The 22,952-nt window shown below is 47.2% G+C and overlaps 1 protein-coding gene across 1 annotated transcript in view; it reads right to left on the bottom strand.

Annotated features, from left to right (window-relative positions):
• The window catches only part of PLXDC2 (plexin domain containing 2), a 1,961,518-nt gene that overhangs the window by 454,269 nt on the left and 1,484,297 nt on the right, over positions 1–22,952 (bottom strand). The window lies entirely within an intron of this gene.

Here is a 22,952-nt window from a genome sequence, read left to right as displayed (position 1 = left end):
CTGGGACCCTAAAGAACATACAGAGCATTTGACAATGTGAAGAGAAATCTCATTCAGTTCAACATTTTTAATAAGCCATTCCACAGTTGAACACAACACCAGCGTTATTGTTTCCTTGTTTCAAGAGGGTCCAATTTGCATGTGACACATTGTGAGCAGTTTTATCCTTTTACCAAGGAATGGAGCACCGTTGGATGCAGTTCGGAGCAGGCAGGAGCAGTGGGAGAGGTTGAGAGAGGTAAGCATGTCCACTTATCTAAGTGAACACCATTTTTAATTGGAGGAGTCACCATTAGTATGTACTATCTAAGAAGTAAATGTACTAAAGTGAGTAGCACCGGGCTACTAGAGGAACCAAGAGTATCCATTGAGGACACACTGCAGTGAGCTCCAATTGTAATTATGGCCCCATTGATGGTTGCTACTGATTGTACTCCGCTATCTATCAATGAGACTGTCACTTCACTCAGTGCCCCCTGGCTTGCTTTCAACCCCTCCATATCTCTATTTAAGGAGTTCACCTCGACAACCAGGGCTCCCATAAAAGCATTTGCTTTGGTAATACCCATGAGTACGAGCGCCTCGACAAAAAAGGCATCTACATGCAGGAAAATGTTAACACACTTCTTCAATTGGACAAATATAAATGTTGCAGAAGAAGACTTGCCTCCTGATGAACTAAGCTCAACAAGGTAGCTGGCAGGAGAGTTACCTGCCACAGGTGAAACACATGTAATACTTAATAGTGAAAATAATGCTGAACATGAGTCTCTGGTGTAAGAAGATTCAATTCAACACTACAGCTAAGTCAATGCCTAGTCTGGGATACTGAATGGAAACCCTTATTGATATATCTTTATGTCCAGTTCATGAGTTCTGGATGACTACCCCTATATAACACCCCTCTCTTGGAATCCCCCTGACCCCACTGAGCCAAGAAGTAGTTCTGTTTTGCAAGTTTAAAAGGTTTATTTGAGAATTTAAACAATATATATATATATATATCACACTTATAATAAATTAATATCTGATAGTACACTTAGACATATGATGTTGATCAACAATGGGTAATCTGGCACTAGCACACTTCTTTACAATCAATGAGGAGTTATTATAGGATGGATAAAGTAGCAAAACGACTTTTATGATTTCAAGGGAAAAGCAATGTGGAATAAAATGCAGTACAGAAATACTTGATATGATTTCAACAAAAGATAAAATAATCACTTTTTCTCTGGCAATTCACCCCCCTCCCCTATGCAATGTAAGAAATGGAAGGAGCTGGAAGTAACACACATAGTTCTCAGGAATGCAATCAAATACCATACGAAATTCAATTCCCACCCCAGCAAGCTTAGAGAAAACCGGTATGAGTTTTAAAACACAGGCCCAAGTGCTTTGAATGTGGTGGCAATGAAGTGAGAAATATGCTGAAAATGGTTTTAATTCCCTTTAGGAAGTTCAGGGGGGAGTGGTAGCTACTTGGGATGAGTTCAGGCTCACTTTAGCAATGATTCAGGGATGGTTCTTAAGAAGCAAACGAATTTTAGCAGTTCAGGCAAAAGCAGCTATCTTTTTACAAGTAAAGAAATCGGGCAAAATTGCAAATTGCGGCAAAATTCGCGAGTACGTGAATCGTGATTACAGCAAAAGTATAAGGAGTCGGTTCTAAGCTTGTTGAGGAGCTGAGATTCTAAGCTTTCAGAGGAAAGTTAAACCAAACTCCTAGCCCAAACGGTTCCAGAGATACGGACGATTAAATAAAGGTGGTTTTTTTCAGATTTAAAGTAAACTCAAATTGACAGGTGACAGCTTGCAGCTTCAGATTTGACAAGTGACAGTGATGCAGCTTTACAAAATGACAAGTGACAACTTCTAGGAGGCAGTTCTGGTTAGATTAAAATAGTTTGGATTCGATTATTTTAACTAAGAGATTGGTTCTGCGCAGTTCTGCTAGGTACTCACAATATATTTTTGAAATAGGCCTCGCCACGGATCTGGTCAGGTTTTGGACTGGACTCCGGTTCTGGTCTCGGCACTTCACAGTGATCTGGGTCAGCTCTCTGGTTCTGCTAACAGCGGTCTGGGTCACTCTGGATCTCTGGCCTCTGGTTCTGGATACTGCTCTGCTTTCTCTGGGTACAGCACTGCTTCTGGATCTTTCTGGCGCAGGGTTTCAGGCCAGGATCAACAGCTCAGCCCGGCTGTGAATAGTCTGCAAATGATTTTGGGCCTGCTGACAAATACTTTTGCTTGCAGTGGGCCTTCTTGGTACAAAGTTCTGTAGTCTCTGTTTAGCTTGGAAGTCTAAGTGTAGGATCTCTGGATGTTAAGTCGTCGGTCAGCATGCTCCGCAGAAAATGGAATTGAATGTCTCTACCTGTCCCAGCAGTCTCTTTTTATGTGTGTGTGCCTGGGCCTAGCTAAGCCTGCCCCTCTCTACTTGTCATTGGCCCAATTCTCCCCTCTCCCATGATTGGGGGAAGGAAATGTGAGTCAGAGTGATGCTGTAGGTTTTATGGGTCAGAGGATCCTCCCCTGGTCAGTTTGCCCACAAATCTATATTTGATTCAAATACATATTGCACAGATACAAAGTTGTTTAAAATTGCATGCACCATCACATATCACATGAGGTATACTCTGTTCAAACTCTGCTCTTCCTGGGGGCTTGCATTCAGAAATGGCAACATTTTGCACTTTTTAACTGGTTTTGCAATATCGGACATTTACCCAAATTTACACACATGTGCGCAAGGAGTGTGGACATTAATTGATGAAGTGTCAGATTTTTAACATGCAAACATTTGGAGTGAAACCCTATTTTCCGCTAGCAACCCCACTGATCATACCACCGGGTCCTAAAACCTCTTAAAATGTGGGCCGAAAAATCACAAGAATTATGGTATCATTTAGCTAATTTTGACAAGTCCGCACCATGAGTTATACATCTTTCTTAAAATCATATTCTGGCCAACAGGGGTGTGTCTTCCCAGGTCACATGGTGGAGAAACCAGTCTATCCACTTTCTTTAAGCTCAGCCTGTCCTCAGAGGGGGCTGGCCCTCCCCGTTTCTGCCAAGAGGAAGCCACTTTTACAACACCCCCAATATAACTTCTGCCTGAGTCAAGGAAGGGCTTTGTTCAAAAGGAAGCCATTTACGATCCCCCCAATAAACCATCTGCCTGGGCCCAGGACAGGCCTTTGTTCAACTCCCTGTAGCTGCTCCACCCCTAATCTAATCAGAGAGGTGACAACTCCTTTTGGTAAGGGGAAGAGTGGCTGAGCAGGTTTTAACTCCTGTGGGGGTAGATGTCAGGCAGAATTCAGTTTCATTAAGCCAGGTTTCAGCTAAATGTCACTTTTTGTCCCCCAGTTTAAGTCTATTACGATTTTTACATACACATTAAATAATTACTTCCTTCAAGTCATTTCAGAGTATAGTTTTACATTGTATCCACCTCTTAGCAAGTCTTTCCTTGGTCTGGTTTTGTTTCATTTGTTCAGTTTTCCACAAAAGTCTGGTGGTTTTAAAACGCCGGCTTTCTGATAGTGGTGAGTACTGGTAATGCAACCATCTTTGGGATTTAAGAAAATGAATTCCCCACAGTTCTAGGTTGCTTTTGGCAATCAGCATTGCCATTCCCAATGGTTTCAGGCTACTGTGTGGGTAGCCCAATGGTGGTTTTAGGCAGTGCCCTCCTGTGCTCACAACCTAGGCAGAAATGGGTGGCAGCCTATTCTTCATGCATTTCCCTGTGCATTTTCTGGGAAGTTCTGGCCATCATGATGTTTTCCATGCCAGTACTGCACAGTTTTCCTATTCTGGCGTACATGTGGGCTTTTTGGCCATCTTGGATTTTCTAAGCCCACAGCACCAAATGTTGCAGCATGATAGCTCAAACGTGGGTCAGGACACCCAACAAAGCCCCCCCACGCGACTGCACTTTGAATTTGAGTCGATGGGGAGTCGGGTGCACAGAAGGTTATGACCCACGCACTGGTATGTCCGCATAATCTTCTTCCAATTCTGCAAATGGCACAGTTCAGCATCTTTTCCTCCATCCGGTACTGATCGATCGGTTCTCCTCGCCGGTCCTGATGGGAATATTGGGCGGTACCCCGGGCCCCTTGGGTCTCTGCTCCCGGTCTCCGGATTGTCCTCCTTGGCCAGTCTCCAGGTTTTCTTTCTCCTAGGACGACGAAGGAAACGCGGCAATAACTATTCATGGACATTTCTCCCCCACCATTGATATAGTGGGGTGGCATATATATTTTAGAACTCAACAGATATGAACATGCACATTTTTTTTAAATTAAGCGACAGGAACACATAAACTTGAGAAACACATAATTTGATAGGCTATATGTAGGATATTTTAGGGTTGGAACTGAATTACTCTGGAGTGGCCCCCTCTGGTATTGCAGAGGACTCCTCCAGTTGCTGCAGAGTGTGCCTGGGACAGCAACACTTTAGCTGATTTATATGTACCCAATTGTCTTCCCCCTCTGCCAAACCGCCTTTGGGGATGCGGATCTTGTAGGCCACAGTGGAGATCTTGTCTATAATCTCAAAGGGTCCCTTCCATGTAGGCAAAAATGTGCGCTGTCTTGCCTGGTTTCTTTGGAAGTTGTATAAATAGACCCAGTCCCCCACCTGATATTCCTTCCTGGAAGTTTTCAGGTCATAGTGGGTCTTCATACTCTCAGCTGATCTTTCTAGATTCCGCTGAGCATAGGTAAAAGCATGTTGAAGGTGTTTCCTTAAATTCTCCACAAACTCATGGGTTCTGTAGAGCAAATGCTGGGGAAGCACCATCTTGCGTCCAGTCATCAACTCAAATGGTGACATTTTGGTTGCAGATGAAGGGGTAGATCTGATGGCCATTAGGACCAGAGGTAATCGGATATCCCAACTTGGCCCAGAATCTGCCACAAACCTCTTTAATATGCTCACAATGGTTCGGTTATATCTCTATACTGCCCCAGAAGAAGCTGGCCGGTAAGCAATATGTAACTTCCTCTTGACCCCCAGTATCTCCCACATCTTTGTCATTACTTCACTGGTGAAGTGGCTACCCCTGTCTGACTCAATCCTTTGAGGTAGACCAAAACGGGAAAAGATGTGGTTAATCATCAGGGCAGCTGCAGTTTCTGCCTTGCAGTTTGGGGCTGGGAGACATTCCACCCACTTGGTAAACAAGCATGTAACGGTCAACATGTACTTGTTTCCTCTAGACGAGCGAATCACAGGGTCTACAAAGTCGATTTGCAAATCTGACCATGGCAGTGTCATTCCCCTCTTTTGGAGAGGTGCACGGTGCGTGAGAGCTGATGGCTGAAATTGTGCACACACAAGACACCCCTTCAAGTATTGGTCGAGGTCCTGCCCCATGTGTGGCCAGTATGCAACCTCTCTTAAGATTTCCAATGTTGTGTGAAACCCCCTATGACCGGCGGTGGCCGCATCATGGGCGTGACTTAGCATCAGGCTTCGGAATGAGGTAGGAACCGCCCACTGATCGTGGCCAGCTTTGGATTTCCTTACCAACAAACTGTCTTGGATCCGAACATTTTTGGACATTTCATCAACACTCTTAGGTCCTCTTTTCCAATATAATCGGTATCCGTCAGGGGAAAGTTCTCAGGGTCCTCAAGGTGTTGGTAAAACTTACCAATAATTGGATCCCCCTTCTGAGCTGTAATCAAATCAGCATCAGGGGTCTCCTTGCTCCGTTGGGCAGTTGAAAGATCATTGTGAGCATTTGTCTGGGACCTAGTGATAGCAGTGACCTGGATTTCCCCCAACAGGGACTCTATTTCGATTAGATCCCCTTGGATGGCCCCGGGTTTGGCCAGCTGATCAGCTAAGTCATTTCCAGTTTTGTCCGGTCCCTCTACTTTGGAATGACCCTTGATCTTTTTCCAGTAAATGGTCATCCCATGCAATGTGACCAGATCATCAATGTTTTGGATTAACTTCCCATGTTTCAAGGGTTTGTTATTAGCACATAACATGCCTCTGGTTTTCCAATTAACCAGGTGCTCCACGAACCCGTTCCGTACATAATCCGAATCTGTGATTATGACCAGTTTGTGGAGTTGATGCTGGACAGCAGTGAGGATGGCCTGATGCACAGCCATCAATTCTGCCACCTGACTACTTCGGGGACCAATTTTGTATCCAGCGAAGGGTTCTGGGAACTCCTTCACCCATGCATTCCCTACGCCAGCCACCAGTTCTTTCTCCCCGTCGTTGTCAACATGGTAAGAGCATCCATACACATAGACAGTGGGCATTCCCTCACACTTGCCTTCTTCAAAGACTTTGTGTGGGGAATTAAGGTATGCCTCCATGGTGTCCTTGATTTTTAGACTTTCGTCCTCGAGACAGTTTTCTCTGGCACAATCATGCAAGTCAGCCAGACCTTGCGCGAGGGGACTCTTCTTGTTTTGGCCATATCTGACCTCCACAGAAAAGCCTTGCATTGACAGAATCCAGGAAGTAATTCGGGAATTACTCACATTGCCGGCCCGGATTCTGTCACTTTGGAGATATTGCAGAGGCTGGTGTGGAGTCTCCACTATGATGTGTTCCCCCTGGATAAACGGGCGGTAATTCTTCAATGCCCACACCGTTGCCAGGAGTGCCTTCTCACAATCGTTGAATTTTTCCTCCACAGAGGATAAAGTTTTGCTCGCATAGGAGATTACTTTATTGAACTTGTCATGCTTTTGGTATAATACTGCCGTCAAGCATGTATTAGAGAACCCTGTCTCTAGGAAGAACTCCTTGTTTCTGACAGGGTAAACTAGGCAAGGCGCTTGTGAGAGGCTTCTTTTGAGTTGTCTTACTGCCTGGGATTGTTCTGGACCACATTCCCACTTGACCCCCCCTTTCAGGAGATGAATCATGGGTCTAGTGATCTCTGCATAGCCCTCAATGAACTTTCTGCTGTAATTAGTCAGTCCAAGGAGGCTCCTTAGTTCCCGCAGAGTTGTGGGGTCTTTCAGTTTCTGGAGTGCTTCCACTTTCTTTTCTTGGGGATAGAGACCCTGAGGAGTAATCTCATGCCCCAAGAAATTAACACGGGTTCTACACCACTGTGCTTTCTGAAAGGAAAGTTTTGCTCCGGCGGCCCTCAACTGTGTCAGAACATAACGGATCTCCGCTATGTGTTCCTCCACAGATGAACTTTTGATGAGGACATCATCTACATAAGCCAGGTTACCCCTCACACCCAGGTCGGGCATGGCCTTATGTAGGAAAATGTTGAATTCATTGCCGGAGTTGAGGTATCCGAAGGGAGTCCGTATCCATGTGTACTGCTGGCCCCCAAAGGTAAAAGCCAGCTTGTATTGGTCCTCCCTACTGACAGGCACGGTCCAGTATCCATTGGTCAGGTCTATTGCTGTGAATACCTGTGACCCCTGAATCTGGGCCAGCCCTTGGTCAATGTAGGTCAGAGGCCATCGGGAAGTATGGACCCGTTTGTTGAGCTCCCTGAGGACGGCGCAGAGTCTCCACTGGCCGTTTGGCTTCAATATTCCCAGCACCAGATTATTGAAGGTGCTGTGTATTGGACGAATTATTCCCCGGGACTCAAGGTTCTTAATTATTTCAGTAAGGGACTCCATGGATGCGAGAGGCAAACGATATTGCTTCACAAACACTGGAGTCATTCCAGGGTCCGTGGGAATTGTTGTTGTGTGGATGTCGGTGCGACCACAGTCATATGAGTCTACCGCAAAGAGATCTTGGAAATCCAAGAAAACTTGTTTCAACTTTTGCTTCTGTTCCAGAGTCACACAGGTATCAGCTAGGTTGACTCTCTCTTCCACCATCTGCCTGAAGCCTGGAAAGACTTCTGGTTTGGCTATTTCAGCGGCCTCCTCCAGCTGGGTGGAGAAGTCCCTGGTCAGAGTGCTGATTTGGACTGGAGGCTTCAGGTGGGAAAGGCAGCCCTCATGGACCTGGAAAATCACCTCATCCCTCCGGAAGTCACAAGTCACATCTTCCTTACCATAAGGGCAGGAAGTGTACACCAGGAAGTTCCCCCCATGCCGGGTAAAAATCCTGTCTGGTGTTGTATTGTCATCACTGTCACTGTCAAAACAGTTCTTGGGGATTGGTCTTAACAGTTCATTTCCAAAATCAATGGAAACATGTCGGTCATCAACCGCCATTCCAAAAATGGTGCCTGCGGCTAGAGTAATACTCTTTAAGTCGCTGTTATCCACCTCTATTAGAAGGGTGTCATGTTCTATGTTGACTAATGGAGTTGGGTTTACCCCCAACCCTTGCTGTTGGAGAGAAGCGTTTAGATGTATGTAAGCATCAGGGTTTTTCAAATGTTGTCCTCTTTTAACTTTCACTTCCAGGGAGAATTGTCGGGTCCTTTCTGGGATGGTGACTTCCTCTTTAATCTGAATTTCAACTGCATAAGGTAGCAATTGAGCTGACCTAAATGCTTTTTCTGGATCATCAAAGCCCATGGGATTATCCGTTAATCGGGACCAAGCTTTGAAGTTTATTAGGTCCAAACTAATGGCAAAGCGATTGAGAATGTCACTGCCTAAGTAAAAGGCAGCAGTGACGTCTCGCACGACCCAACAATTATGGACTATGCTCTTGTTGCCAATGGAGATTTTGAGCATACACCTGCTTGGCAGGAGATTTTTGGAATTAGGTGCTTCCAGGTCCATTTCCCATTTGTCTATCAGTTTGAATGTGGGAATCGCTGGATCTTTTGGGAGTTGGCGGAACATGGCTTCGCTGATGAAGCTCTTACCGTTGTTCACACACACTCGAGCGAGAACAGAGTCCTTCCCATCATTTAACTGAACAGGGATGAACAACTGCTCTCCAATTTGCTGAATATCAGCCAGGCTCTGAGCTGATTTCACATCTTTCTGGACTATATGAGTGGGAGTTTCTGATTGTGGATTGGTGAAGAATTTCAGAGTGTTTCCTTCCAGTGTAGAATACCACCTTAAACTGGAAGGAAGGTTGATTTTCAGAAATAGAGAGGACCCCCCATCACCAGTCTGTTGTCCTACTGCTATTACTGTCACGTCTGGAGTTTGGTTGTTCCGGAAGTGAAATTCTACTTGGTCAGATTTTTGTTCAACCATGTGGCAGGTGCCGTTTAAACTAACATGGTTGACACTCTGTTTTAATTTTATTGGTCGGCTAGTCTGGGTCCAGAGGACCTTGTTTACACAATCTATTAGGGGTGACAACCTTCTCAGGAGGTCATTCCCTAGTAAACAAGGGGTGCCCTCTGGAGTCACTACTATGACCGGGTGTTTCACCTTGTGTCGCCCAATTTTAATGTCCAAGTCTGCAGTCCCCTCAACGGGAATTTCCTTCCCGTCAAAGTTCTGCAGTTGTCCAGGAAGAGAGGTGAGAGGAATTTGGTAATCCTCCCCCCTTCCTGCATTTAGTTCCTCAAAGGCCCTTTTGGACAGAAGGGTAGCTTGCGATCCAGTGTCCACCAGTGCCAAAATTGTACCATGCCCCTGTACTTGTACCGGGGCATAGTATCTTCCCTCCTTCTCCTCAAGGGGGCACAGATAATGCACATTTTTGGACAACTGGTGGGCTAACTTTCTGGTTTTGGACATTGCTAGAGAAGAGATTTGGGCAGAATTCTGTGGAGAGTCTTGGGAATCTGAAAGAAAAAGTTGGCAACTGGAGATCAGAGCCATTGTGGGTTCCCCTGGTTCCGGTTCTGGGCCGCCCCCCCTTTTTTGGAGGCAGTCACCAGGATGGGTTTGAACCAGGGGATTTTGGTATTGTGGGTTCTGGGATGAGATGATGGGTGGCGGTAGCTCAGTCTCCATATCTCCACAGTCTGGATTGGAATCCCTTGGGACCCATTTTTCTTTGGGAGGAGTTCCCCCATCTCTGAAGGAGAAGATCCTTTTCCCAGGATCTTCTGAGGATCCCTCTCCCTCAAATTGGAAGATCTGTACCTCCTCCACAAAGTGGGTCTGTTTGGGTCCTTTGTTTCTCCTACCCCCCCTCTGCTCCTTGGGAGGCAGGCTTTCAGGGGCAGGAGATTTTGTTTCCGGTTCCTGGTTTTCCAGGGGCTGTTTACAAGTTGGGAAGGAAGCTTCCTCCAAGGCTTTACACCCCCCTTCCCCTTGTGCCTCCTCCCTGGGAACCGGTGTGTTATCGGGGTGCTCCCCCCGTCATTGTTCTGGAGCACCAGGTCCAGAGTTTGGGGCATTCGGCGGTGGCATGCTCATCTGAGGGTTCTGTTGAGCCCTCAGTATGTGACCCAGATCTCGTGCCATATTTTGGACCTGGCGCTCAAGTTGTGAAACCCGCTCAGGCTGATACGGGGCTCTATTTTCTCCCCTGGGCTGATCCCTGGAAGGGTAGCTATCCCTTCTCTGGTAGTACCCCCGGTTGGGAAGATTTTGGTACCCCTCCACCCTTGGCCTCCCCTCTCCCGGATTAGGTTGTCTGGGCTCAGGGAATTGGGGAAAGAAGAATGGATGATTTTGGGGCTGGAAATTGGGTGGATATCTGGGGAAAAAGTTCTGCCCAGGATTTGGAGAATTTCTGCCCTCCTGTGGGAAGTTGGGAGGGAAGTTCCCTGGGTTAGGTGCTTGGCCGGATCCCCCCCCTTGGGCTGGAGGAGTCCACACATAACCCAGGATTGGTCGGTTTCCCTTGTAGCGGTGACTTACATAGTCAGGGGAGCGGGGGACCCCATTTGTGGGACTACCTCCTCGACTCCCTGTCGGTGACTGGCCCGAGGGCCTTCTGGGCTGTGAATTATTTGGTGCAGGCAGGTTTTGAGGCCCCCCCATCTCCAAATCTAAAACGGGGGCAACCTTTACCTCTGCCACCTTGGCAGCAGCAGGGGTGCTGTTGGTTTTGGGGTTTTTCAGCGCGTTATTTTTATTTTCGATAGGCTTCTGCACCTCATAGATCCGGGTAGCCTGTTCAATGACCCAGTCTAAAGATCTTTTCTCATGAAAATCTCTCACGAGCTGGGTCATTATATATTTAGGGAGAGCATGGAAAAATGTATTGACAAACTCTTTGCTGTCTGTGCGCACCCTTCTGGTGGTCTGTGCAAAAGCATGCTTTAATTCTTGCACAAACTCTTGTGGGGCCTGATCCTCCCCACATTGCAAATTGTAGGCTGCCTTGCGAGCCTTTTGAGGATTTCTGTGAACAGAAAAATGTTTCAAGATGGCCGTCTTATAGGTGGACCATCTTAAATGATTTTGGTCCTCCAGCCCCGCAAAGAAACTGGAGTATTCTGGGGAGAATGTCCATTTGACGTACTGGATGCAGCTACTGCTGTCCTTCAAATGGAAAGTCTCCATCATTTGCTCATAGAGCTCCAAGTGTTCCCAAACGGAATACTTGGCGTTCTTAGGCGAGATGACACTCCTTATTGCCTTTATTTGCTTAAATGGGTCCTTAAGCAAGGCCCTTTTTGCCTTATTGGCCTTTTTGGTTCGGGTAACCCTGGTCCATTCATCCTCTGACTCAGAGGCACTGCTCCCAGAGGTTCCTGTCTGCTCTTCCAGGTTTTCCCGGATTCTGCGAGCCTGGGAATGGCTGGCAGAATGTGGGGACCTGGTCTCCTGTGTCCTGCGCCGTTCAGAGGAGTCTTCAGATTCCTCCTTGCTGCCAGGATTTGATGGGTACCCCCCCCCATTGACCTAACTGGGCAGAAGTTTTCAGGATGCCCTTAATGGGCCTACTCTCCTGGGGTTCCCCACTAAATTGCACTGTGCTTGGGTGCCCATACCCGGAACAGACTTGATAGCCCTGGGCAGGACAAAGACTGATATGCAAATGGATATTTCCCATCTGTGAAAGGCACAGTGAGTAAAAGCAGTGGCTGCGAACTCTCAAGTGGTTAATAACCACTGAACAGGTTATCAGACCTTGTTCTGTCGAGAGAGGGGCGCCCGCTACCTTTGCAAACTAAATTTCAAGGAACCTGGGATTGGTAACCCTAGGTCTCCTGGGGGCAACCAGACGTGGTCTCCCTCTCACTGTGCTTAGAGAGGCATCAGCTTCACCTCACTGATGATCCCCAACAAGGGTGAAACACGTGTATGGGGTTGCTGGTGGTACTCTCGTTCAGGTTGGAATAGCCATTGCATTTCGGTGCTGGACTGCCCCTGGGCAGGACAAAGACTGATATGCAAATGGATATTTCCCATCTGTGAAAGGCACAGTGAGTAAAAGCAGTGGCTGCGAACTCTCAAGTGGTTAATAACCACTGAACAGGTTATCAGACCTTGTTCTGTCGAGAGAGGGGCGCCCGCTACCTTTGCAAACTAAATTTCAAGGAACCTGGGATTGGTAACCCTAGGTCTCCTGGGGGCAACCAGACGTGGTCTCCCTCTCACTGTGCTTAGAGAGGCATCAGCTTCACCTCACTGATGATCCCCAACAAGGGTGAAACACGTGTATGGGGTTGCTGGTGGTACTCTCGTTCAGGTTGGAATAGCCATTGCATTTCGGTGCTGGACTGCCCCTGGGCAGGACAAAGACTGATATGCAAATGGATATTTCCCATCTGTGAAAGGCACAGTGAGTAAAAGCAGTGGCTGCGAACGCTCAAGTGGTTAATAACCACTGAACAGGTTATCAGGCCTTGTTCTGTCGAGAGAGGGGCGCCCGCTACCTTTGCAAACTAAATTTCAAGGAACCTGGGATTGGTAACCCTAGGTCTCCTGGGGGCAACCAGACGTGGTCTCCCTCTCACTGTGCTTAGAGAGGCATCAGCTTCACCTCACTGATGATCCCCAACAAGGGTGAAACACGTGTATGGGGTTGCTGGTGGTACTCTCGTTCAGGTTGGAATTGCCATTGCATTTCGGTGCTGGACTGCCCCTGGGCAGGACAAAGACTGATATGCAAATGGATATTTCCCATCTGTGAAAGGCACAGTGAGTAAAAGCAGTGGCTGCGAACTCTCAAGTGGTTAATAACCACTGAACAGGTTATCAGGCCTTGTTCTGTCGAGAGAGGGGCGCCCGCTACCTTTGCAAACTAAATTTCAAGGAACCTGGGATTGGTAACCCTAGGTCTCCTGGGGGCAACCAGACGTGGTCTCCCTCTCACTGTGCTTAGAGAGGCATCAGCTTCACCTCACTGATGATCCCCAACAAGGGTGAAACACGTGTATGGGGTTGCTGGTGGTACACTCGTTCAGGTTGGAATTGCCATTGCATTTCGGTGCTGGACTGCCCCTGGGCAGGACAAAGACTGATATGCAAATGGATATTTCCCATCTGTGAAAGGCACAGTGAGTAAAAGCAGTGGCTGCAAACTCTCAAGTGGTTAATAACCACTGAACAGGTTATCAGGCCTTGTTCTGTCGAGAGAGGGGCGCCCGCTACCTTTGCAAACTAAATTTCAAGGAACCTGGGATTGGTAACCCTAGGTCTCCTGGGGGCAACCAGACGTGGTCTCCCTCTCACTGTGCTTAGAGAGGCATCAGCTTCACCTCACTGATGATCCCCAACAAGGGTGAAACACGTGTATGGGGTTGCTGGTGGTACTCTCGTTCAGGTTGGAATTGCCATTGCATTTCGGTGCTGGACTGCCCCTGGGCAGGACAAAGACTGATATGCAAATGGATATTTCCCATCTGTGAAAGGCACAGTGAGTAAAAGCAGTGGCTGCGAACTCTCAAGTGGTTAATAACCACTGAACAGGTTATCAGGCCTTGTTCTGTCGAGAGAGGGGCGCCCGCTACCTTTGCAAACTAAATTTCAAGGAACCTGGGATTGGTAACCCTAGGTCTCCTGGGGGCAACCAGACGTGGTCTCCCTCTCACTGTGCTTAGAGAGGCATCAGCTTCACCTCACTGATGATCCCCAACAAGGGTGAAACACGTGTATGGGGTTGCTGGTGGTACACTCGTTCAGGTTGGAATTGCCATTGCATTTCGGTGCTGGACTGCCCCTGGGCAGGACAAAGACTGATATGCAAATGGGTATTTCCCATCTGTGAAAGGCACAGTGAGTAAAAGCAGTGGCTGCGAACTCTCAAGTGGTTAATAACTACTGAACAGGTTATCAGGCCTTGTTCTGTCGAGAGAGGGGCGCCCGCTACCTTTGCAAACTAAATTTCAAGGAACCTGGGATTGGTAACCCTAGGTCTCCTGGGGGCAACCAGACGTGGTCTCCCTCTCACTGTGCTTAGAGAGGCATCAGCTTCACCTCACTGATGATCCCCAACAAGGGTGAAACACGTGTATGGGGTTGCTGGTGGTACTCTCGTTCAGGTTGGAATTGCCATTGCATTTCGGTGCTGGACTGTCCCTGGGCAGGACAAAGACTGATATGCAAATGGATATTTCCCATCTGTGAAAGGCACAGTGAGTAAAAGCAGTGGCTGCGAACTCTCAAGTGGTTAATAACCACTGAACAGGTTATCAGGCCTTGTTCTGTCGAGAGAGGGGCGCCCGCTACCTTTGCAAACATGCTGCTTAATTGCCTGCCAGTTGAGCCTCTGATCCTCTTCTGTTTGGAACTACTTTTCCTGTTGGGTGGGGCAGGAGCCACTCCCTAGATTCAGAACACTGGAACTCTTCTGGAAAGCAGGAACTCTTTTCTAGGCGTGGCTGTGGAAGGAGACACCTAAGCACTACAGGAGGCTATTTAAACCACACCCGATGGATGAATCTTGCTTTGCGTTATTCTGCATCCTCTGCAGCAGAACGCTCATCGTGTCTTTTGCATCTGATCCTGGGCCTAAGGAAAAAGGCTTACCATCCTGAATCCAGTCTTCAGCAACACCTATAAAGACAAGAAAGAACAGGTTAGCATTACGGTCTTCAGTGACAGCTCTTCACTTACCTGGTCCATCGGCTGTCACCAACGCCTCGCGCTGCATTCCGGCATCTGAAAGACAAAGGCTTACCTACTCTTCGTGCGCTCCGGGGGTCTTCACACTGCATTCCGGCATCTGAAAGACAAAAGCTTACCAACTCTTCGCACGCTCCGGAGGCCTTCGGCGCTGCGTCCCGCGTCTGAAAGACAAAACAAGGTGCGTTTAAAGACATTGGGGAACTTTAATACTCACGTGCCATTACTCCTTTCCACATCTAACCCAGTGGGTATTCCGGCACCCTGCAGCCGCTCTGAACTTGTACCTGCAAAATAAAAAGACAGTTAGAGCGCATCGTGAAGCAGGCAACAAGCGCTTACTTACGTGCTTCCAGGCGCTTCTATTCATCACAGGGCTCCATCTTCAACTCACTTCAGCCCGTCATCCGCCATCGCCGGAACCCTGCAAAACAAGAGACATCATTACTAAAGACTTTAAAGACATAAGAATTACTCGAAACTTACCGTTCGTGCAGTAAACGACGGACAGCAGTCCTCTGAAGTCAAGAGGCCTGCTCCCCTTATCCAGTGAAGAAACTGGTTACAGCACCCTGCCCCGAGGCAGATGGAGAGCACAGCGTTCACTTACCTAAGACATCTTACCCTTCGAGTCAGACATACGGTGCACAGAGGTCCAGCCCAAAGATCCAGCCGTGTGTTACACATCACCTTTGAAGATACGGTATACGCCCAGTCAAGACCGGCGCCTCTACGGGAATCAGGTGAGCGTTACAGAACGCAAAGCCTACCACAAAACTCCCGTCCAGGCGCTATGGAAACCTCGGATACCGACCAGCTAGCCCAGTTACTTGGGGAACTAAGGGCAGAAGTGCATGCAGCCCGTCAGGAAACGAATGCTCTAAGAAGGGAACTGATTATTTCCAAGGAGCGATGATCTCGCTAGACAACTGCTACAGTCACAAGCCGGACAGACCCCGTTACCCGCATCTGGGGGAAATCTTCCTTCTACATCCTCTATGAATCCAGTGCAGATCAACCTACCTGGGAATGTACCTCTGGCTCCGCCCGAACGATTTTCTGGTGACCCAAAGAGGTTTGCAGTATTTATCAATCAGTGCCGGTTGCATTTCTTATGCCGGCCAGCAGCCTTTCCAACTGATCAAGCTAAAGTAGCTTTCGTGCTTTCGTACCTTAGTGGCAATGCGGCAGACTGGTCGATCCCTCTAGTACATCAAGATGATCCGGTCCTCCATGATTTTCAAGCTTTTCAGCTCAGTATGGAAAAACTGTTCGCAAGACATTCACAGGGGCAGGCCTTGGACAATGAGCTTCTTTCGTTGCGACAAGGTAATCAAGACCTTTTGGCTTATATTGCGTCTTTCAACAGACTGATAGTGGAAACTCAATGGCCTGAGGACAAAAGGATTACGCTGTTTTATAGAGGTCTACATGGAGAGCTCAAAGATGTGTTAGCCCAAGTAGTGAATCCCCCACAAGATTGTTCGGACTATATAGACTTAGTCATTCAAATAGATCACAGACTGCAGAACAGGAAGGCCGATCGTTCCAAGTTTGATGCTCGAGTATTTTCCAAACCGCCAACTCCTTCCAAAGGAGTAGACTCCGGGGAACCCATGCAAATAGGGGGTCTGAAAGGTCCTCTAACACAAAAGGAGCGGGAAAGGAGAAAACAGTTGCAATTATGCCTCTATTGCGGAAACTCCGGGCACTTTCTTCGAGACTGTCCGGTGAAACCTGCCAAGAAGGCAATAGGAGCTGCAGTTACCAAAGTTACAATCTCTGAGCAGGGAAACGACCTCGCCCGACAAGAATAGAGGTCCTCTTGCCGAGCGTGAAAACCAGTTCCGTGACCTCGCATTTCGTGATACCTATGGTCCTCATTAGCCCTGATAATCCGGATCGATTACATGCAATTGAAGCTTACGTCGACAGCGGTGCCATCGGCAATTATGTGGATCATGAAATGGTTTTGAGGATGAATCTAACTCTTTGTCCCAAGGCTGTAAAGGACGTCATTACTATGGTGGATGGTACGGAGATAGCCTCCGGGCCAGTAACGCATACCACTCAAGAGGTGACGCTAGTAAGTCAAGATGGACACCATGAGAAGATCATGTTTGATGTGATCAAGGCCTCTCAGTTTCAGATTATTCTAGGAATACCTTGGTTAGAGAAACACAATCCTCTGATCGATTGGCGAGCAAGAACGGTCCAGTTTCCAGAATGTGTCTCTACTTGTCACCCTCCACCTGGTGTTGCACTGGCAGCAATTTCTTCAGAGACTCCCCAGTTACCTCCCGAATACCTAGAATACCAAGATGTTTTCCGGAAGGATCAGGCTAACTCTCTACCTCCTCATAGGTCTTATGACTGCCAGATAGACCTGATACCTGGATCTACTCCTCCTTGTAGTAGAATTTATGCCCTTACCGAGCCTGAGAACCTTCACCTTCGACAATACCTGGATCAATACCTGGCAAATGGGTTTATTCGTACTTCCAAGTCCCCTGCTTCATCAGCTTTGTTCTTCGTTCCAAAAAAGGAAGGAGACCTTAGAACTTGTATAGATTATCGCTCCCTGAACCAGATCACCGTTAAGAATAGATATCCGTTACCTTTGATCCCTGAACTCCTGGACCAAGTCAGAAAAGCATGCATATATACAAAGCTGGATCTTAGAGGAGCTTACCACTTGGTACGAGTAAAAGAGGGCGATGAATGGAAGACGGCCTTCCGCACCAAGTATGGGCTATTTGAATATCAGGTCATGCCCTTCGGACTTTGCAATGCCCCGGCCGCCTTTCAATATTTTATGAACGATGTCCTCAGAGAGCTCATAGATGTGTGTGTTGTTGTTTACATTGACGACATCCTCGTTTATTCTTCATCGGAATCTGAACATCGGAAACACGTGAAAATGGTCCTCGAAAGATTGCGTCAACACAAACTTTTCGCTAAATTGGAAAAATGTGTTTTCAACGTGACTGAAGTTGAATTCTTGGGATTCATATTATCACCTGGCGGAGTGCGTATGGATTCAAAGAAGGTCGATGCAGTTCTCAAATGGCCATCACCATCCTCCGTAAAAGGTGTGCAAAGCATGTTAGGCTTTGCTAACTTTTACCGCAGGTTTATCCCCGAATTCTCTCGAATAGTCCAGCACATCACTGCCTTGTTAAAGAAAAACAAACGTTTTGAATGGTCTACCAAGGCGGAACAAGCTTTCCAGGATTTGAAGACTAAATTTATCTCTGCACCAATCTTAAAACACCCTCGCCCCGAACTCCCCTACATCGTGAAAACTGATGCTTCAAGCCTTGCCATGGGGGCAGTTCTATCACAAAAGGACCCGGTAACCAATCAGTTGCATCCCGTGGCATTTCTGTCCCGCAAATTCTCGCCTCCTGAAATCAATTACACGATTACTGACAAGGAACTTCTGGCTATCAAGTCTGCCTTTAAGGCTTGGCGGCATTATCTGCTGGGGGCCCGACACACCGTTACTGTGATTACGGATCACCGAAACCTGCAATATTTGAAAACCGCAAAAGCCCAATCCTCTAGACAACTCCGTTGGGCATTATTCTTTGCCGAGTTTGACTTCATAATTACCTATCGACCTGGTACCAAGAACGGTAAAGCTGATGCCCTTTCTCGGATGGGAGTGGAAGAACACTTGATCAACCCTAAACCTGTACCAATCATTCCCGAACAAAGAATTCTGGGTGTAATAGCCACAGAATCCATAGAGGAAGTTAAGGATAAAGCCAGGCAACTTGTAACTCCAGCAGACATACAGAATTGGCATCTGCAGGGAAAGGACTTTGCAGTAAAGGACAACTTATTGTATTTCCAAGAACGATTATACCTACCCAGCACAGATTTACAGAAAAAGGTAATCTCTTGTTATCACGATTCTTTAATGGAAGGACATCCCGGTATGGCCAAGACCTCAGAAAAGATCAAGCGCTACTTCTGGTGGCCGTCTTGGAAAAAAGATATCAGAGACTTTATAATGTCCTGTGGAGTATGCGCCCAAAACAAGAGTCAAAAGGAGAGACCAGCAGGCCTCTTACGCCCTATTGACATCCCACCTCGCCCTTGGCATACGCTTTCTATGGACTTCATCACCGATCTACCTCCATGCTCCGGATACAATACGATTCTAGTAATCGTGGACTTATTCTCCAAGATGGCGCATTTCATTCCGCTCAAAGGCTTGCCAACAGCAGCAACTCTGGCCCGAGAATTTCTCGAAAACATCGTCCGACTGCACGGTTTTCCTTCGGTTCTAATTTCGGATCGAGGTAGTCAATTTATTTCTCATTTTTGGCGAAGTTGCTGTCGGTCGGCTCAAATTGATGTGAGACTATCGACCAGTCACCAGCCTCAGACCGACGGACAAACCGAGAGGACCAATCAAACTCTGGAACAGTATTTACGCTGCATGCTGCAACAAACTGAAAAACGAATATGCCTACAATAACTCTGTCCATTCGGGAACTGGGAAAACCCTGTTTTTTCTTTTGTACGGCAGTCACCCTCGAACCTCGGAGTTGGATCCCCTCCAAGATCTTGAAACACCAGCAGTAGACTACCTGCATTCTACAATCACCCAAGCCTTTACGGAAGCTGTTTCTCACCTTCAAAGGGCTAAAGAACAATACAAGAAAGGAGCAGATCAACATCGGAAGGAAGCCCCTCAATATCAAGTAGGGGATCAAGTCTGGTTATCCACCAAATATCTACCTCTAAAAGGGCCACGCACATTCAACCCAAGATACCTTGGTCCCTATTCCATCACTACCATAGTAAACCCAGTAGCGGTCAAGTTGGACTTGCCCCCGCACATGAAGATACATCCGGTCTTCCACGTCTCTCTATTAAAACCCGTGCAACCTCAAACCCGACTAACTAAATCTCCAAAACCTATCCTAGTTGATGGAGAACTCGAGTTTGAAGTCAAAAGCATTCTGGACTCCAAGATCTCCAAATCTAAACTATTTTACCTAATTGACTGGAAAGGCTACAGCCCCCAAGAGAGATCCTGGGAACCTGCTGAATATGTCCACGCTCCTCGCCTAATCAAAAGATTTCACCGAACATTTCCTGACAAGCCAAAACCCCCGGAGAAGCCCGGTTTGGGAGGGGCCTTGAGGGGGGGTACTGTCATGATCTCTGCTTCCAAAAGGTCAGGGTTTTCCCAACTCCCTTGGAAGCAGATCCATAACCCAGGTTCCGAGTGCCAACCAGTCCCAATTGGGACCTTTTGGACCCAGTCCTGGCACCAGTGGCACCAGGCTCATAAATATGCCCAGTCCCAGTGCTGGAAGCGCCGGGCTCATAATGCTTGGGTGGACTTACCTGCAGCAGACCATGCTGCTTACTTGCCTGCCAGTTGAGCCTCTGATCCTCTTCTGTTTGGAACTACTTTTCCTGTTGGGTGGGGCAGGAGCCACTCCCTAGATTCAGAACACTGGAACTCTTCTGGAAAGCAGGAACTCTTTTCTAGGCGTGGCTGTGGAAGGAGACACCTAAGCACTACAGGAGGCTATTTAAACCACACCCGATGGATGAATCTTGCTTTGCGTTATTCTGCATCCTCTGCAGCAGAACGCTCATCGTGTCTTCTGCATCTGATCCTGGGCCTAAGGAAAAAGGCTTACCATCCTGAATCCAGTCTTCAGCAACACCTATAAAGACAAGAAAGAACAGGTTAGCATTACGGTCTTCAGTGACAGTTCTTCACTTACCTGGTCCATCGGCTGTCACCAACGCCTCGCGCTGCATTCCGGCATCTGAAAGACAAAGGCTTACCTACTCTTCATGCGCTCCGGAGGTCTTCACACTGCATTCCGGCATCTGAAAGACAAAAGCTTACCAACTCTTCGCACGCTCCGGAGGCCTTCGGCGCTGCATCCCGCATCTGAAATACAAAACAAGGTGCGTTTAAAGACATTGGGGAACTTTAATACTCACGTGCCATTACTCCTTTCCACATCTAACCCAGTGGGTATTCCGGCACCCTGCAGCCGCTCCAAACTTGTACCTGCAAAATAAAAAGACAGTTAGAGCGCATCGTGAAGCAGGCAACAAGCGCTTACTTACGTGCTTCCAGGCGCTTCTATTCATCACACGGGCTCCATCTTCAACTCACTTCAGCCCGTCATCCGCCATCGCCGGAAGCGTGCAAAACAAGAGACATCATTACTAAAGACTTTAATGACATTAGAATTACTCAAAACTTACCGTTCGTGCAGTAAATGACGGACAGCAGTCCTCTGAAGTCAAGAGGCCTGCTCCCCTTATCCAGTGAAGAAACTGGTTACAGCACCCTGCCCCGAGGCAGATGGAGAGCACAGCGTTCACTTACCTGAGACATCTTACCCTTCGAGTCAGACATACGGTGCACAGAGGTCCAGCCCAAAGAGCCAGCCGTGTGTTACACATCACCTTTGAAGATACGGTATACGCCCAGTCAAGACCGGCGCCTCTACGGGAATCAGGTGAGCGTTACAATATCACACTTATAATAAATTAATATCTGATAGTAAACTTAGACATATGATGTTGATCAACAACGAGTTAGTATAGGATGGATAAAGTAGCAAAACGACTTTTATGATTTCAAGGGAAAAGCAATGAGGAATAAAATGCAGTACAGAAATACTTGATATGATTTCAACAAAAGATAAAATAATCACTTTTTCTCTTGCAATTCACCCCCCTCCCCTATGCAATGTAAGAAATGGAAGGAGCTGGAAGTAACACACACAGTTCTCAGGAATGCAATCAAATACCACACGAAATTCAATTCCCACCCCAGCAAGCTTAGAGAAAACCGGTATGAGTTTTAAAACACAGGCCCAAGTACTTTGAATGTGGTGGCAATTAAGTGAGAAATATGCTGAAAATGGTTTTAATTCCCTTTGGGAAGTTCAGGGGGGAGTGGTAGCTACTTGGAATGAGTTCAGGCTCACTTTAGCAATGATTCAGGGATGGTTCTTAAGAGGCAAACGAATTTTAGCAGTTCAGGCAAAAGCAGCTATCTTTTTACAAGTAAAGAAATCGGGCCAAATCGCAAATCGCGGCAAAATTTGCGAGTGTGTGAATCGTGATTACGGCAAAAGTGTAAGGAATAGCAAGTCGGTTCTAGGCTTGTTGAATAGCTGAGATTCTAACCTTTCAGAGAAAAGTTAAAGCAAGTTCCTAGCCCAAACGGTTCCAGAGATACGGACGATTAAATAAAGGTGGTTTTTCGGATTTAAAGTAAACTCAAATTGACAGGTGACAGCTTGCAGCTTCAGAATTGACAAGTGACAGTGATGCAGCTTTACAAAATGACAAGTGACAACTTCTAGGAGGCAGTTCTGGTTAGATTGAAATAGTTTGGATTAGATTATTTTAACTAAGAGATTGGTTCTGCACAGTTCTGCTAGGTGCTCACAATATATTTTTGAAATAGGCCTCGCCACGGATCTGGTCAGGTTTTGGACTGGACTCCGGTTCTGGTTTCGGCACTTCACAGTGATCTGGGTCAGCTCTCTGGTTCTGCTAACAGCAGTCTGGGTCACTCTGGATCTCCGGCCTCTGGTTCTGGATACTACTCTGCTTTCTCTGGGTACAGCACTGCTTCTGGATCTTTCTGGCGCAGGGTTTCAGGCCAGAATCAACATCAAAGCCCGGCTGTCAATAGTCTGCAAATGATTGTGGGCCTGCTGACAAATACTTTTGCTTGCAGTGGGCCTTCTTGGTTCAAAGTTCTGTAGTCTCTGTTTAGCTTGGAAGTCTAAGTGTAGGATCTCTGAATGTTAAGTCGTCGGTCAGCATGCTCCACAGCAAATGGAATTGAATGTCTCTACCTGTCCCAGCAGTCTCTTTTTATGTGTTTTGAAAATGGGTGTGTGCCTGGGCCTAGCTAAGCCTGCCCCTCTCTACTTGTCATTGGCCCAATTCTCCCCTCTCCCATGATTGGGGGAAGGAAATGTGAGTCAGAGTGATGCTGGGGGTTTTATGGGTCAGAGGATCCTCCCCTGGTCAGTTTGCCCACAAATCTATATTTGATTCAAATACATATTGCACAGATACACA

The sequence above is a fragment of the Ambystoma mexicanum genome, chromosome 2q, assembly GCF_040938575.1.
Source record: "Ambystoma mexicanum isolate Mex_15411 chromosome 2q, UKY_AmexF1_1, whole genome shotgun sequence".
Classification (NCBI taxonomy): Eukaryota; Metazoa; Chordata; class Amphibia; order Caudata; family Ambystomatidae; genus Ambystoma; species Ambystoma mexicanum.
This window is presented reverse-complemented; position numbering and strand designations above follow the sequence as displayed.